This window comes from Rhinolophus hipposideros, assembly GCF_964194185.1.
Source record: "Rhinolophus hipposideros genome assembly, chromosome: 8".
In the NCBI taxonomy this organism is placed as follows: domain Eukaryota; kingdom Metazoa; phylum Chordata; class Mammalia; order Chiroptera; family Rhinolophidae; genus Rhinolophus; species Rhinolophus hipposideros.
Window position 1 is genome coordinate 57,632,191 of NC_138054.1, and position 18,232 is coordinate 57,650,422.

The following is an 18,232-nucleotide window of genomic DNA, read 5'->3' on the forward strand; positions in this document are numbered from 1 at the left end:
CAGCCTGTGTCCACCTTAATTTTCCTGAGCCTCTGGTTGCAGCTAAACTATGCATTTCTCACCAGCTACCTGAGAATAGGAAATGACTACCATTCTGAGGCCTATTAGATACTGGGAAGCTGAAAAAGAGGTTTGTAAAGTCTTTTTTCTGCTTTAAAGAAATACATTCCTTATTAAGAGGGCAAGAGTATGTCCTTCCTGTGTTATTTGGCTCGTCAAGAATTTCACCCATTTGGAGAGATCTAAGTTTGTCTCTGCTTTGCTCTAACACCCTCTATCTTAATTTTTTATTTAAAACATGGTCCCATAGATAAAAAGACAGGCAAGCTCTTTTTCTGACTCTAACCAATTCAAAAGATCTAATTTTTTTTACTGACTTTGTCATTTGAAAATGGTACATAAAAATCATAGTTACAATACTACTGTCAAAAAATCTGGGGTATAAGCTGCGTTGGTTCACGATGATGCAAATTGTAAGGTTAGTTTCCGTGGTACCAAATTTAAATTTTAACATCAGGTGACATCAGATGATAAGGCCCGAAAAAGAAAACTACTCTATTTATATTTCATGCTTGACCACCCAAGCTCTCTTCATTTTTCCATTAACGATTTAAAGGAAAATCCTACTCAAAGCCAACTATTTGAATTAACATATTTTAGCCTTGTTAACTACAAAACGCTTCCGTATTTACTTCATAGCTTTGGGGGCAAAATACAACCAAGTTGATGAGAATTTGCACGGTGCTTTGAGAACATTAATAAACAACCATATATCTTGTTAATCTGTAGTCACATTATAAGATGTAGAAACCCCAGGGTTTATACAGTAAATAAATCTAAGGGGGGAAAAACACTAGTTTATTTCTCTGTTCCCCCCAAAGTCGCAATTTGTGTAGATAAATTCCAACAGAGCTTTATTTATTTCACTCTTGGAAATTCAGGCAAATTGATAGTTTTGTTTTATTTAGATTGAGGACTGATTACTTCTTAGGCTGCTGCTTTTACATATGTATATATATATATATATATATATATACACACTATATATATATGTGTATATGTGTGTGTATATATATATATACATATTCAAAGAAATGTATTTTAAAAGATGGTAATAACATCAAAGTGAAAAACTAGAAGTCAAAAAAGGATGGGAGCAATAAGCACACAATGAACCTCTTCCTCACACCTAAACCTTAGAAAATTTATATTTAAGAAAGTCTGCATCATTATAAGCAATGGTTTATGAAATAACAAGTTAGAATTGTTGAGGAATCACCAGTTTGACTAATTAACCACAAAGGGGCTGATTGGTAATCACATCTGACTCCCAACTTCAGTCAATAATGGCCCCTTTTCCCTCGGATTCCAAGTTTCCTACCTGGAATAATGCCTTCTCTTTGGTTAACATGGTTGCTATTGATACTGTTTAATTCATATTCATTTTAAAGAGTTTGTATTATGCAGTGCATTGGGGTATCATTTATAACCATTAAATATTGCATGCACTGCAATGCTTCTTTACTGGCGGCACACAAGAGTAAGGAAGGCTCTTTTCTTTGCTTATAGTATCTTTCCCCCGGCAGCTATAACCCAGATATCTGCTATCTTCCCCTTCTTCAGGCTCACTCTAGTAAGCAATGAAAACTTTATTGAAGATTTTGTAGGGAATGGAGGGCAGGATTTACATGACACATCCTGTAGCAGATGCTTGAAAATTCTGCCCTAGCATTTTTGTTCTCTCAAGATCCTCTTCGGTTGTGCCCTGCCCACTGAAGAGAAACTGGCCTCTCCTCCCCCTTTTCCACATCAGTACCCAGCCTCTCTAGCTTCTGCCTCCTTTTTTGATTTGGCGAGAGTGCTGTAATAGCTGCATCTATCTTATTTTCCTTTATGTCTAGCACACAATAGATAATTCAGTAAATATTTATTGAATGTATAAGTGAATCTTGCCTCCCTTCCCTGCCAATGTCAAAGTTATCGCCTCCTTAATTAGCAGTAAATCAACTTGGCTTCAGCAACTTTCCCCAAACATCATACAAAACAGAAAGCCCAGAGTGAACAGGTCCACTCTCTTGAAAAGCAGAATTTGGGGATCAGCTTTGATTCCCTTCAGCTCACCCTCTACCCCTAACAGTTTAATAATAGTAATAATAATTGCTAGCACTAAATGTGTATATGTGCCAGTAATTCTTAAGTCTTTTGTATGTGTTCATATAATCCTCAGAACAACACTCTAAGGTAGGTACTATCATTTTCACCTCCATTTTACGTGGAGGAACTGAGGCCTAGAGAAGATAAGTAATTTTCCCAAAGACTTCCAGCCATTAAGTGGCAGAGCCATGATTCAAAACCAGGAAATCTATTCTCAAGATCCACGTTCTTAATCATATTATCAGCTAACTACATATTTCTTCTAAACAAACACAGTGCTCTCCTCAAGAAAACTTTGATAATGAATAGAAATGTTTGTCACATTACATATCTTATTACAGGTGGGATAAAAGAGGGTTAAAGTGGTAGCAACCTGGGGAAACTTCCTGGGATGCCCTGCTTAGTTGCATTCCTCTACCCAAAGCTGATATTTATTGAGCACCAACTATATGCTAAGCACAAGGGACACAGAAGTAAATAAAAAGACAGGATCTTTACCTTTAGGCATACCTTTTGGCAAACCACACAGTTAAAAAATAATTCCAGTTGAAAGCTGGGGATTGAGCGGGGGATACCCAGGATGCTGTGGGAACCCCCTGTGAAGGTCCTAACCTGGATCAAGAAACCAAGGAAGACTTCCTTGAGGGGCTGACTTCTAAGCTGAGGCCTTAAAGATTGAGTAGGAATTAGCCAGCTACAGGCGCAGGAGGGGTGTGTTCCAGACAGAGCTTGCAGCATGTGTGAAGGCCTGCAGTGCAGCTATAGTATGTGAGGTCAGAAGACTGGAGAGAGATGAGGTGTAGAAGTGAAGCAGTAGCCAAGTCTTGGAGGGACTCCTTGGGGGAAATTATGGGAGTCGCTATCTAAGACTAAGGAGAGAAAATGACATGGTAAGAACCAGATAGAACCCACCATGGCCAGACGTCTAGTCCCTGCCCTTGGTTTTTCTTTCAGACAGCGAACAATAAGTAACTAGGACTCACATAGGTATTGCAAGATTAAAATGGAGTTGAGTGGGGTTTTCTTTGGGGTGGTTGTTCCAGGTGGGGCATGTACTCAAGGCTAGGCATGGCCCTGAACTAGCACTGTGCTAGGCAGGGTTGTTCTTCCTAACGCTGGAGCCCTGTTGACTGAATCTCCTAGGAGTCTTAAAGCGCAAAGCAGAAGTGATGTAAGACAAAGGAGTGAGAGAAGAGTGAGATAAAATCAAACAGCAATTGAAGAGGCTGTATAGGTAAAGAATGGAACAGACAATTCTGTGCAGCAGATAAAAAGTACAACATCCAGGCAGAGAGGCCATGCTCAAAAGTGGCATTGTTAGCTGAGTTGGACCCAATAGCACTGACACTGGTTTTGTTTTAACTTGCTAATTTGATGAAAAAAATTTTTACACAGAAACAGTATGTAAACTGATTACATGTACTTTTGATAATACTATCAAATTTCTATAAATTTCAAGAAATTTTTTGTCTTAAAAGATGAGAGGCACATGTCCCTATAAATACATTGTTAAAAGGGAATAATAGCTTTAATATCTGTGTTCTTTGTTAAAATGCAAATTTGATTTAATACAACATGAATGAATTTAATGCCAATATATGCAGGGCACTGTTCCCTACTAAAATCAGAGTCAAAAAGAACAAAGGAACAAAAACCAAAAATTAAATTTAATCTCCCTGTTTCTATGCATGTTCCTTGTCTACTTTCTTAGAATAGTAAATTCCTGTTTAAAAAAAAAAACACACACACACACAGTTTCTCCCTGAATTCTGCTTCTATGAGAATGGCAAGCAGATAACAGGAATTTATCTTTCAAAATACCTTTTTATTTTATGTCACCGTCAGTACAAATTCAGTCCATGTTATAACTGTAAACACATGGCAAGAAAAACTGCTCTAGAAACAGGCAAATTGGGTGAGAACCTGGTCATTATTTATTAGCCGTGTTACCTTGGCTTGGTCACTTCTTTGCACCTCAGTAGTAGTAGCAGTAATAATAATATTTGTATAATGTACTGCAAATTCCAAAGTGTCCCAATTTATCCCATTTATATTTCATGAGTGCTTATAGCTTTGCAGGCACGGTCTCATTTAAACCATAGAACATCTTTTATTGTGTCATTTTGACAAATGATAAAACTGAAGCTTAGCGAAGTTAAGAAATTTCTTACCCAAGGTGTACAGGAAATGGCAGAAACATGTATGAATAATCTCCAGGTCTGTACTCTTAACCACTATACTACATTGCCATCATTTAGTTATTTCATTTACTTTAACTATAAAGTAAGATCTCTGATTTTTGCAGGATTGATGAGATAATGCATTTAGAATGCCCAGCACAGTGTCCAGTATCTGGTACATGGTTAGCATACATTACATGGTATCAAGAAGGAGGAAGAAGCAAAAGAATGGGGAATGAAGAGAAAGAAATAGTGTCTCTGACTTACCCAAGGAGACCTCCAACCAAAAGTTTTGATTCAGCTGCACAACCTTTCTAGGTAACATCAGGCCCTCCGAGCATAGATTAAATCCCAAACTATCCAGTATCATAGCTGTTGCTCCCATGTGCATATTGAGCACTTGAAGTGTGGCCAGTTCGAATTAAGATGTACTGAAAGTATAAAATACACACCAGATTTCAAAGACGTAGTATGAAAAAAGAGAATGTAAAATACCTTATTAATAATTTTATATAGATTACATATTGAACTAATGAGATTTTGGTTGAATTTAATTAAATAACATTTTTAATGTGTTTTATTATATTTTTAATGTGGCTACAAGAAAATATAAAATTATATTTTTGCATTATATTTCTATTGGACAACAATGAACAAGAGATCTGTCCGCTTAGTCCTCCTTCCACTTCCACAGACCAGGTTTTCAACAGCAGCTCAAATTCAAGCTATTATACCGTTGTCATGGAGAATGACACTTTCATAGGTCCTTTCCTCATGTTGGTTAGCTTATCTTTACTAACTTGAATGTACTGTGTTCTTTAGGGCTTTTCTAATGGAATCAAAACATTGAATTGGATATATTAATCTGACTACTAGAATATGTTCGCTAGAAGTCTAATAAAACTCAAGATTCATATGGAATCTTCGAATGCATTGATGTTATTTTTATAGGAATATTTTTTTCACATTTATTTGTTAAGTAAATCACCAGTAAAATGCTGTGTAAACTAGAAAAGAAAGAAGGGTGTGATTATATACTAAGGTTACACCGTTCCTGATACATAATCCATCCAATTCTCCTAAGATTCCAACCAGAGGCATGGGTTATTTACATGCAGCTTGATAAATATAGTCCTTTGGACATTTAATATTGTTAAGAACTATGGAAATTTAATAAAAAATTATTTGATTTATGCCTTTCTCCCCCAAGCCTCCTCCCCAGGTACACAATTACAGAAAGTGGCTGCTATCACTAGGAGCACTAATGTAGCTTTGCACAAATAATTCCTTTAAAAAAAACATGAAAATTTGTTATTAACAGTTTTTATCTGAGCATATAGAGATCATTACCTCCCACAACATTTAAAAAAAAACATGTTGAGACTTAGTTTAATGAATTTGGAGATTGTTGCTTCCCCCCTTTAACTAGCCAGATAAATCAGAAATATTTATTTTAAGGGACAGTTTTAAGGAACTCCATAATTCTCAATCTGTCAGAGTTTTATAAATACATCTCACTTGAATGCCTGTCATTGTTTCCAAAATCTGGTCAAGTACAAAAAAAAAAAAAGTATACAATTCATCTGAATAATTGGTTGATTGGGGTTAAATAATTCTAAGAATAAACATTTGACCCCCTGGCACATCATAAACCTCCTGAAGTGAGAAGGATTATAAATTAAACATGTAAGATTTAAAATGGTCCTGATACAACCTGAACGTTATTGCAGGCATGTGGGACACATTTAGATAAGTTAAAACCAAGTGTGGGTTTAGAGTTTAGCCATCTTTGATCATTGGTTTACTAAAGCTTTATTTATTGCTTTGGTTTGAGGGAGGATAGGGGAGCACAGAGAAGAGGGTACAAAGAGAGGAATAGTAGGAACAGTGCCCTCTGCTGCCTCATAGCCACCTTCCTTTCCTGAAACAAGTTTCAAGGATTTTTAGAGACATGGTAACCCAGGGGATAATGAAACTCTTAAGTATAAGAAAAAAGGAAGGAAAGAACATTCATCAAGAGCCTACAACATTGCAACCACTGTGCTATCATTTAATTTAATAATAATATGAAGTTCGTTACAAATTCAGAAAAGACTAGAATGAAGTTTACAGATACAGAAACTGAGGTTCAAGAAAGTTAGGTAAACTTTACCAGATTCATAGCTAGAAGTGGAATGAACCAGGATTTGGAGCCAGGTATGCCTGATTCCAAAGCCAGTGATTCTTACACTGCAGCACACTAGCAATGGGCACTGTTCAGATTCCTAAAAGTATGATGACTAATCGTTCTGATTTCCCCGGGACACTGGACTTCCAGTGCTACAAGCAGGAGAATCCGGGGCAAACCTGGCTGAATTGGTCATCCTAGCTAGAATTCAATTGAATAAGGCACCAGGCTGGAAGGGTAGTTTGGAAAAGGAGGAAGGCTGCCGAGTTGTCTATTCTGTTCCTCCCTGCCACAGGTTAGCAATCTCTGTCCTACTTGTTTTATGCCATAACACATTGAGGCATTGTCAAATTTCATATTTCTGCCAGTTATGATTTCTTTAGTTCTGTCCTAACTCATCAAAGTTAGCTGGAATTTAGTTAACTGAATAAATCATCCCCTGAAGTGGAAGAGTTCTGTGAGGGTTAAGGAAGACCAGAAAAGGGGGTGAGTAACAGACCTGACATTCATGGAATGTTCATTATGTATACAGGGCACTGGGCTAGGTATTTTGTGCACATTATCTCTTCTTATAACAATTCTAAAAGGTTATAATTAACCCTAATTGCAGATGTTAAACATAAACAAATAAATGAAGCTCAGAAAGAGGCTAAATAACTTGTTTAAGATCACACAGCTAGAAAAAATAGGTGAACCCAGAATTTACTTCTGCCCAAAGCTGTGTGACTTTTTCCACTATATCATACTGTCTGACACACAGTAGTGTTTAATAAATATTGAATTCCCCTTCCTAAGAACTTTAATGTGTGAATTTCAATGTCCTTCATGTGCTTTTAAAATAAAATAACATACCAAAAATTGTATTCTCCAAACTCTTATGATGGATATAGAGATTCACGATGGGAGGTGAATTTACCTGCCTAAGTACCCTGTATATGTTAAAGCTGAGAAAATAATTCAAGCAACTACTCCAGTTCACTCTTACTGATAAGTGAGTTGGCCAACATACACGGAGAATGGATAGAATACCGAACCCTGAGATGATACATAAAGTAAGCAGTGTTCTTACAGTCTTGTCTGAAGTATTTCCTATACAGTTTTTTAAATGGCATTTTCCAAGTCTAGATTAAATATAAATGAGTGTCTGGCAAACTACTTAAACCCTGTAATCACCAGAAAAACACAAGAGAGATGAGTTAATAAAGGAAAGTTTTCTGGCATACATATTTTGCCCCTGACCCTGTAAGACAACATGAACTGGCAGAGGAAACTGGAAGGACATTCTGAGGACAGAGTCCCAGAGAGCAGTTTCTAGGCTCTCGGCCTCATGTGGAAAGGTGTTGACTCGGGTGGTAGATGGCCATCAGCTGTTACCAGTTAGCCATTAGCCACTGATATAACTGCCGCGGCTGAGCTAGCAAGTGCAGATTGCAGTTAGCAAAGGCGGATTGCAGTTAGCAAGTGAGGTTTGTTGGCAGAGAAGCGGACGGCAGGTCGCTGATCATGTGGCTCCTGCTTCCTGTGTCTCCAACCCAGCCGCCAGCGAGAACATAGTGGTATGACTCCCCTATCTATGGCTCTGTTGTTCCTTTTCGGCTACACGGTGTCATGCGTTCTTATGCGGGGAGCGGGAGCTGAGACCCTGCACGACAGACATACACAAAGACATGGACACAGGGATAAGGACATTTTGTGTGTGTGTCTGCACGCGTGTGTGTGTATGTGTACGTACACGTATATGTGGATATATATTCATATATGTAACATTAAGTATATTTTGTGTAATCCGAGAGGAGAAACCATGAATAGGCCTAAGTATTTATGGCTGAAAATCAAAAACCTTACATGCAAATTAAAATGTCATGAGAAGGAAGTAAGCAAATATGATATAGATCAAGAATATCTGCCAGATACCTGAACAAGCAGAGGTTCTGTTAGCAAAGAGAAATACGAAATTCGCTCTGGGGTAGACAACAACAGTGTCCGCTGCTTCATATCTATAAAATGGGAAGAGTGTCTATCTTTTATGGTGGTTGTAAGGATTGGAGCTATTTAAATCACCTGGCAAAGAGTAGGTACTCAAGAAGTATTTGCTATTGTTTTATCTGAGCAGTTTTAGAGCTTACGGAAATTCTGTTTGGGGACAATGTAGGATATTATTAGTTCTGTTTTGGTATATTAATTCCAAACATGCCTGGCACATAATAGGAACTTTATAAACCTCCGTTGAAAGAATGAATGAATGCATTTTAACTCTCTTTAACAAATAAGGGAACATAAAAGTCTACATCTGGCCCTGTGGAAAGGTCCATTTTTCAACTCAAATTAGCAGGAAGAGCACAGGAAAAGTATAATAATGATTTCAAAACAGAAATGTTGCCCTGTATGACTTAAGTACCAAGGCGATAAACTTTATAGTGGTGGATGTGTGCTCTCTAATAGCAAAATATTCTTACAGGCTACTTTCAGTTTTTACAGCTCTTTGTTGCAGTAAAGTCATTGAACTAAAAATTGTCCAAGAAAATTTTGGTTCTGAAGATTCCAAGATTGTTTTCTTCAACCTGTACATTTGCTTTTTTTACTTTAATTTTTATTAGTTTCTGATGTACAAAACAATGATTAGACTTTTACACCCCTCACAAAGTGATAACCCCCCCCCAAGTCTACTACCCCTCTGACATCATACATAGCTATTACAATACCATTGACTGTATTCCCTATGCTGTACTTTACATCCTGTGACTATATAAATATATATTTAATTATAGTTGACATTCAATATTATTTTATGTTAGTTTCAGGTGTACAGTGCAGTAGTTAGGCATTTATATAATCTACGCAGTAATCCCCCGATAAGTCCAGTACCCATCTGACACTGTACATAGTCTTTACAACACTATTGATTATATTCCCCATACAGTATTTTACATCCCTGTGACTGTTGTGATTACCAGTTTGTACTTTCTAATCCCTTCACCTTCTCCCCTATCCCCCTTAACACTCCTCCCATCTAGCAGCCATCAGTTTGTTCTCTGTATCAATGAGTCTATTTCTGTTTTGTTTGCTTATTCTGTTCTTTAGATTCCACATATTAGTGAGATCATGTGGTATTTGTCTTTCTCAGTCTGACTTATTTTATTTATCACATACCCTCTAGGTCTGTGCATGTTTTTGCAAATGGTAAGATTTCATTCTTTTTTATGGCAGAGTAACACTCCATTGTATAAATGTACCACAATTTATTTATCCAATCGTCTATTGATGGGCATTTCAGTTGTTTCCATATCTTGGCTATTATGAATAACGCTGCTGTAAACATAGGGTTGCATATATTTTTTCAAATTAGTGTTTTGGATTTCTTTGGATAAATACCTAGGAGTGGAATTGCTGGCTTATAAGATAGTTCTATTTTTAATTTTTTGAGGAACCTCCATACTGTTTTCCATAGTGGCTGCACCAGTTTGCAATCCCATGAACAGTGCACGAAAGTTTCCTTTTCTCCACATCCTCACAACTTATACATTTACTTTAGCAATATTTTAATGGCACAGAACAAGTATCTCATACAAATGAGATAAATTGATTTAACCTCTGTTTTCATAAAATAGCCAGTGACCTATGCTACATGCTAGCAAAACACTCAAGTTGTACCTTTAGGAAATAGAGGCCTCAGTAAATTGTAGTTGCCCTTATTACTCTAGCCCTCTTTCCTCCTTATTTTCTCTAAACTTCAATTTTGGTAGAGTCTAGCATATCCCAAAATAAGTTCCATGGAAGACTATGTCTGTGAAATGGAAATAAGTATCATTTTTACATAATACCTATTACATAATACATCTATACATGATCTTTAATGGGTTTGAGAAAATTAGGAAACCCTAAGTTAACAAAGCTAAAGTTCTTTGCTATGACATTTCTCTTTAACATGTTCATATGTCCTGTGAATCTCCAAGAGGAAGCTCTAGTGCAGTTTCTCAACCTTTTATTCATTATTGGCTCTCCCTTCCCAGGAGCTTTTTTAGTCTTTTTCCTAAGCACATCACCACTTTCTGTGCCCCCTTCCTGTCCCCCTGCCCCAAATTAAATACTAAGGAATAAAATTTTGTTGGGTAGAGTTGAGCTTTGGAGGGCTGCAAACCACTGTACTAAGATTTTTTTTTCACCCCTTGGGGGATGATATCTGCTCAGTTGAAAATGCATGCTCTAGTATGAAATGTTTGTCAAACTTGTTTGACTACTGACTTTCTTCAAGTGGACCAATATTCCCAGCAACATACTTTGGGAAGCCCTGATTTAGTCAGCATGGAATATTTTAACATTTCATTCTTCCTTTATGACTCAAGAAGAGAGTCTTTTCTTTAATACCAAACTTTCTGGTGTTAAAAGATAAACTGATATTGAAAATTTTAAGAGTTTATTTGAACAAAAATGTACTCCAATCAGGCAACACCAAATGGGAAATATTTAGAAGGACACCATCAACAGGAGCTGGGGAAAGACTTTTATAAAGAAGATGCTGAAAGAAAGCAAGGGAATTATTTGATTGGCTTTAGTTTAAGTGGTTGCCTTATTTGGGAAAGCCTGGTTGGCTGTTCATAGTTGGTTGTCCTTAGGTTTCAATGACTAAACCTTGAAGGATTTAGAGGCATAGGTTTTTTTTGTTGTTGTTTGTTTGTTTTTTTGTTTTTGTTTTTTTTGAGGCATAGGGTTTGGTTCCCTTATGTAGGCTACTAAAGCATCAGAACCACCTCAGTCTAATGGCCTTCTCGTTTAATTAACACTGGTATAAGACTATAATAAGCACAGGAGTTCGATAAAACTCGTTGATTGAGAAAATTTGTATCTGCCTCTGCTCTCCATCTGGCCGTTATCCCTAGTTTGTGATTAGAATTTTATACCAGCCCTCCCTTTTATAAAAAATTATGGTAAAACATACATAATGTGCACTAATCTTAAGTGTACAGCTTGATGAATTTTCAGAGCTGTATACACACCAAGTTCAGGATATAAGTACTGAATTCTTGATCAGAGAACCTTAAGATATATATATATATCATATATATATATATGATATATATATGTATATATATATGTGTGTGTGTACATATATATATATATATATATATATATATATATCCTTGACCTCCTGTCATCCACATACTGTGGTTTTCAACGTTTACTGAAGTTTCATGAAGAAACCACCTAAGAGAGCTTATTAAAATTGTATATCCCTACCCTCAGAGATTCTCATTCAGAGAGTCTGGGATGTAATCTGGGATTTTAAATAAAGTACCCCCGGTGATTCTGATGCAGGTAATCTATGGATCACACTTCTGAGAAACACCGGCCTCCCTACACAATAAAAAAGTCCTGAACAAGGCATTAAGACTTTTTCTAATTCGACCCAATTCTCTTTTTCCCAGATTCAACCCTCGCTAGTTTCCACCATGTCAAATTACTCAGCTCTCCTCAAAAGGTCATGCACCATGTTTCCCCTTAATCTGGAATTATTAGGTTGGTATAAAAGTAATTGTGATTTTTGCAATTATTTTTAACCTTTTAAACTGCAATTAATTTTGTGCCAACCTGATACCTTTGCATTCTTTTTAACATGGCAGATTCGTATTCATCCTTCAAGACCTAGCTACAGAGTAGTGACAGCTCCTCTCAGAAGTCTTCTTAATCATCAGGCAGAATCAGTTGCCCCTTCCTTGTTTTACCCAGAACTTTATTCAAACTCCTGTTATAATACATATCACACAATATGTTTTTTTTTAAATCTCCTTGTTTAGAAGTAAGTAGGAATATGAATAGTCTTCCTAAACCTCCAGCGTAGGTGAATGAACCACAGAGTAGGTGAATGAATGAATGCATGCTACTAATTTACATGTGGAGTCACTTGGTTCTCATTTTCCAGACCAATGAGACTGTAAATTCCCTACAGGAAGAGAGGATTTCTGACTCTTTTTTTAATCTCAAAAATCACGGCAGAGATTGAAAAAATTTCTACGGGTAATGAATAAAAAGCAACCCCCTCACTGTTTACCTCTGTGCTTCCTAAATCCTTACTACAACTCTTGGAAGTAAACAGGAATGGAGTGTGAGGGTTGAGGGGAGGAAAATGTCATCTCCACATGCCAGATAAGAAGGGTAAGTAAGACTGGAAGCCTCAAGACTGGGATTCCAATGCCAGGTTCCTAGTTCTCTCTGCTCATTCCCTACATAGAATACTCTGTTGCCATAGAAATGACCATTACCTTAAGTGGGCATAATTGGGTGAAGACGCCAGAAAAGCTTCTCAGAAAGGCAACGGTTCATGGCAACTCTTCACCCCCTCGCCCACGTCCTCATCTATTTACTAGCCTATTCCTGTGTTTACTCGTGTTTGTACTTGTTGATTTATTTTGTTAGCATCTTCATAGAGGACTAGTTAGCAGAGCTGTACAGCTGCCACTTGGGCACGGAAAAGCCTTACTCATCACCCAAGGTGAGATCTAGGGACCACTGACCATTGGCTGAGGAAGGCTGGGGGCCTTCCAGAAGCCTATTCACTGGAAGGTGTGAGGGAGAGGCTGGAGGTGGTCTGTAGGTGAGGGGCGGACGATTCCCCTACTTAAATTTTCAAGAGTGGGCTTCAGACCTCACCCCAACCCAGCCAGTAGGGGGCGCGCATGTACTGGTGGCACGTTGGCCGAAACCCTGTGGGCACCTGCTGGGCATCCCGCTCACCTGGACCGTTGGATTGGCCGGCTCGCAGGGGAAGCTCACAACGCCTGCGCATCTGCTCTGCGGCCTCTGAGGAAGGACAGAGCCAGGACTGAGGGACTTGCATGACTAGACCGAGCACAGCCATGTGTGACGTTGGCGGTTACCCAGCCCTGCAGGCAAGAAGAGCAGGCGGATGCCGGGGCAGACGCTGGGCAGCGGCTGCGGAGGAACCCAGTTACGAGTACGGCTCTACGAGATACCTGCTGGTGTGCTGAGTGTGCTGGTTCCTGGCGGGATGCTGAGCTGCGGGCTGATACACACCGCCATTGTGCCCCTGGACGTGGTCAAGTGCCGCCTGCAGGTGGATCCCGGCAAGTACAAGGGCATCCTGAGCGGCTTTGCAGTGACGGTGCTGGACGGCGGGCGGCGCGGCCTGGCCAAGGGTGGGCCCGACCTTCTGCGGCTACTCCATGCAGGGCCTCTGCAAGTTCGGCCTCAGTGAGGTCTTCATAACCCGTTACGCGGAGCTCCTGGGGCAGGAGAAGGTCTACAGGTGGAGAACCAGCCTGTACCTGACCGCCGCGGCCCGCGCCGAGGTCTTCGCCCACCGAGCCCTGGCGCCCATGGAGGCCGTGAAGGGCCGCATCCAAACGCAGCCGGGCCACGCCAGGACGCTGCGGGCCGCGGCCCCCAGGATGTCCGGCGCGGAGGGCCCGTGGGCCTTCCACAGAGGCGTGGCGCCGCTCTGGAGGAGGCAGATGCCCTGCACCATGATGAAGTTCGCTTGCTTCGAGCGCACGGTGGAAGCCCTCTACCAGTACGCCATGCCCAAGCCCCAGAGCCCGTGCACCAAAGCCGAGCAGCTCGCCATGGCCTTCGTGGCCGGCTACGTTGCTGGTATGTTCTGCGCCGTCGTGTCCCACCCCCCTCCCCGCCGATTCCGTCGGGTCCGTTTTGAACAAGGAGAAAGGTAGCTCGGCCTTACGAGTTCTCCGCAAACTGGGGTTTGGGGGAGTGTGGAAGGGCCTGTTCGCCCGGATCACCATGATCGGCACCCTGACAGCTCAGTCAAGGTCTATTTCAAGCTGCCTCGCCCTCCCGTCACTCAAGCACTGCAATCCCTGAAGAAGCAGAAGTAGACGTGGATCTGTCAAGTCCTGCAGCCACCATTGGCCCATATTTCGATCCAGTGGGGAATTGCATTCAGACAACACTACTAGCACGTAAAATGTTAACGTTTTTTGGAGAGGTGACTTAATATGCAGTCTGAGTTCTCTTTAAATGATTGACTTCCTTTTGGCAATCCGAGGGGGATTGCAACCCTTTCATTTGGGGGGTGGGGTGCACTATTATCTTTGGGGAGTCAGCATGCTTCTTTAACTCAATAGCTTTTCAACAATTATAGGCAAAAAAGTTCTTAACAGAGAGTAATAGTTAATTTCGTGTCTCTAGATTGTATCTCCTTTGATTCACCATTCAGTGGAGATTATCCAAGCATCACTACTGAATAGCCTACTAATGAGGTTTTAAGGTCAGCACAATTATATGGGACAGGGAACAAAATAAAATTCTGTTCCATGGTATTCATCTCAATAGAAATCGTGCACCTATTGAATAGATGAAGGACTCATTCGGTATTTCGTTCATGTCCATTACAAGTAAAAATTATTAAAAGTTAAATTGTGACTTATATTGCTTGATAGCTTAGAATGTATTCATTGTTTTCAAAGAGACATGACATAAGAAGATCAGCATTTTCCCATTTTGCTTTGTCCGATTCTCTTCCTGATGTTGCTAGTTAGAACATAGCTCTCTCCAGGAAGTGCTACAATTGGATCAATGTGGAAAACTGAAATGAGATGAAGGGCAGGCTCTGGAAATAAATATGTAAAGAAAAGCCTCTGTTCTCTATTATTTCTTTTGTATAACTCAGCTTTCAACAGCCATACATCCAAAGAAGATCATACTACCCTGACATTAAAACACACACACACTCACACACACACACACACACACACATCCATCCTACAAATTCCAACAATTTTTTGTTGAATATTAAAGAATGGTTTTGGTGACTTTGGAAGGAAAAATCTCACTTTTAATGTAACAAATACCATTCATTTAATTCAGCAGATGTTTCAGTGATCTTTACAATGGTTGAGGTTCATAAAATTTATTGAAGTTATAAAGCCTATTTTCAGTTTTCTGTAGCCTTCACATCTCTGATTGGGGAAAATATAAAATTAATGAAATACTGTGAATTAGAGATCTTTGTAAAATGTAAGAAACATCATTATATTTGATATAATTTACCAAAATGTTACATGATTGGCTTAACAATTTGTGTTAAAGACTACAAATTTAGAATATGTTCATGTTTTAACTATTTAGTAAATTGTTTAATGGTTAATGGAAGTTAAAAAATGTCTAGATTTAAGTATTTTTGAACTGTCTTAGTTAGATAATAAAGAGCTTGGAGGAAAAATGTCAGAACTTGTGAATGAGATGGAATGAAATTTATATTTAGTGTTTCTATTTTATTGATTATTGGGAAGGATGTAGGGGAAGGATCATTATTGTTAAGATGGTTTAGCTTTCCTTGGGAGGTTAGTGTCCAGGTTTGTTGGAAATTATAATTCTCAGTGAAGGAGAATGATAAATCTCAAGGAACTAAATTGTGCAGGTTCATTTTTGCAAGGTATTAAAACAAATATATTTCCATCTAGTGTTGTCTTGTAAAATGTTTGTAGGGATTTCCTTTGGTCAACAATTTATTAAGTACTTTCTATCACTAATATAATTTAGGGAATTGCTGCAAAATCTATGGAGTTTCAAAGTAATAAGAAACCGCCTGTTCTGGTCTATGGTATTTTATGATTGTTCTGTTGATAATACCAGATAATTTCTGTAATATACACTGTGTATGTTTAGATCTAAGGAGAACTGTTGGCCATTATTCTGACTGTCATGGACATGGTCAAGAAAATGGGTTTACTTAGTTTGGGTCAGCTGTTTTCATATTTAGTCCCTAGATTTCTATTCACCATTTTTTTGTTAGTGGTAGTTTACAAATGTTTACCTGAATAAATCAGGATCAGGAAAGCAAACAATGAAGAATGAAAGGAATTGAAATAAAGATAACAGAAGGTCGGGATCATTAGGGATTTTTTTTGTAGTTACTATTTCTTAGAACAATTTAAACTTCTATTCAGTGTTTTATCTTGTCTGTAATAATCACTCTGTGAAATCATGTAGCTCTATTAGAATTAGAAAACCCATAGTATAGTTCCATTATTAGATATTTTATATTCATTTTCTCATAATCCCAATCTTTGCAGTAGTCCATTTTATATACAAAGAAACATACTCAGAGGATAGGTAGCTTCCTCACTCATATAGCTAAGTGATACAGTCTGAATCCGAGTCTGCATTTTCACCTTACTCTAGCCCAGCATCTTGAATAAACAATGTCTATCCTCTTTGTAAATTGCATTTTACCTCAAAAATACTTAAAAATTTCTACCTATTTGTGTACCTATTTCTACCTATTTGTATACTATAAACTTCCCTAATTTTGCAGTAATAGAAAGTTTGTGATGTGTCTCAATTATGAAAAACCTATAGCATAATCGCTTAGAAGTAATCAAACTGCAACAGAAAAAGTCGAGAACCATATGATTTGACTGATAATGTGGTATGTAAAACTGAAAACAAAAGAACAAAACAAACAAATGAAGAAAGAAAAACTCATAGACACAGACAATAGTGGCTACAGAGGGTAAGGGGGGTGGTAGATGAGGGTAAAAGGGATCAAATATATGGTGATGGAAAGAGAACTGACTCTGGGTAGTGAACACCCAATGTGATATATATAGATGATGTATTACAGAAAATGTATACCTGAAATCTATGTAACTTTACTAACAATTGTCACCCCAATAAACTTTAATTAAAAAAATAAAAGTAAAAACTCAAAAAAGGAAGTAATCAAAATGCAAAATAATTAATTTAAATATTAAATTAAATGTATTTATCTTTCACACCAGGTCAGTGCCTCACTCCTAACTTGAAGGGACTGATGATCATAAAAACAGTGCTTTTTAATTTATTTTTAATTTATGGTACCAAAATTTCAACAAAAATCTTTATCACATTTTCTATTTTTTTTTCTCTAATCTTTAGCTCCTGCAGCTAAAAACCTGGGTTAGGTTATTTATCTATTCCCCCAGGTGGTGATTAAAGTGGCTTTTTCAAGTATATGAAATTAATTTCATGATAGGGCACTGTAATCTCATCCAATTGATCTGTCCTTTGAGAAGTGAATAAAGAGAGTAGATAAAATGTTGAAAAACAAAGACCATATTTACATGTTAATACCACGCTGATAAAGATTGGAAAGAATCAAGGTGTTAATATTGAGTATTCTTTTCTTGCTGTACAAATGTGTCTTTAGAAAGTATTTCTTTTGAGCCTTTCAAAGGCAGGAATAACCACCGAAATCAGATCACATTTTGATAGGCAACCATTTAATTATGGTATGATTGTTTAATGTGGTCTTAAAGATCAATTATTTTTTTATAACCATGAGCAAAGAACTGTTTGAAAGGAAATTCAAACTTCAATTTTAGAAGGCTTTGTCTTCTTTTCCTCAATGCTACAGTTTAGGTGGATGGGTGAGTAGAGAGGGTACTAACAATGGAATTATAACTAGGGTTCGTTGTGTCTGTGTGTGTCCATTTTGGTTACCATATTTTGAGACCTTCAGTAATAGTGTATCTAAAATTTTCGGGGCAATTTAGTAATTCTGCCCATAGCCCAGTCTGTAACATAGGCCAACATCTGTCCTGTGCCAAGCACTGTGCCAAGCAGAAGGGCTTCTGTGATGAGCATCACATAGTTGACCCTTGTAAAACGGGGGTTAGGGGTGCCGACACCCTCCCACACTATGCGGTCAAAAATCCATGTATAATTTTTGACTCCCCAAAAAACTTAACTACTCTGTTTCCCCAAAAATAAAACCTAG

At 38.2% G+C, this 18,232-nt stretch overlaps 1 pseudogene across 1 annotated transcript; it reads left to right on the forward strand.

Moving 5' to 3' along the window:
• Window positions 1-13,352: 13,352 nt before the first annotated feature.
• On the forward strand, window positions 13,353-14,594 carry LOC308500618 (solute carrier family 25 member 3-like; annotated as a pseudogene). Its single transcript has one exon. The product of its transcript is annotated as a solute carrier family 25 member 3-like (transcript).
• The last annotated feature ends 3,638 nt before the right edge of the window (window positions 14,595-18,232 follow it).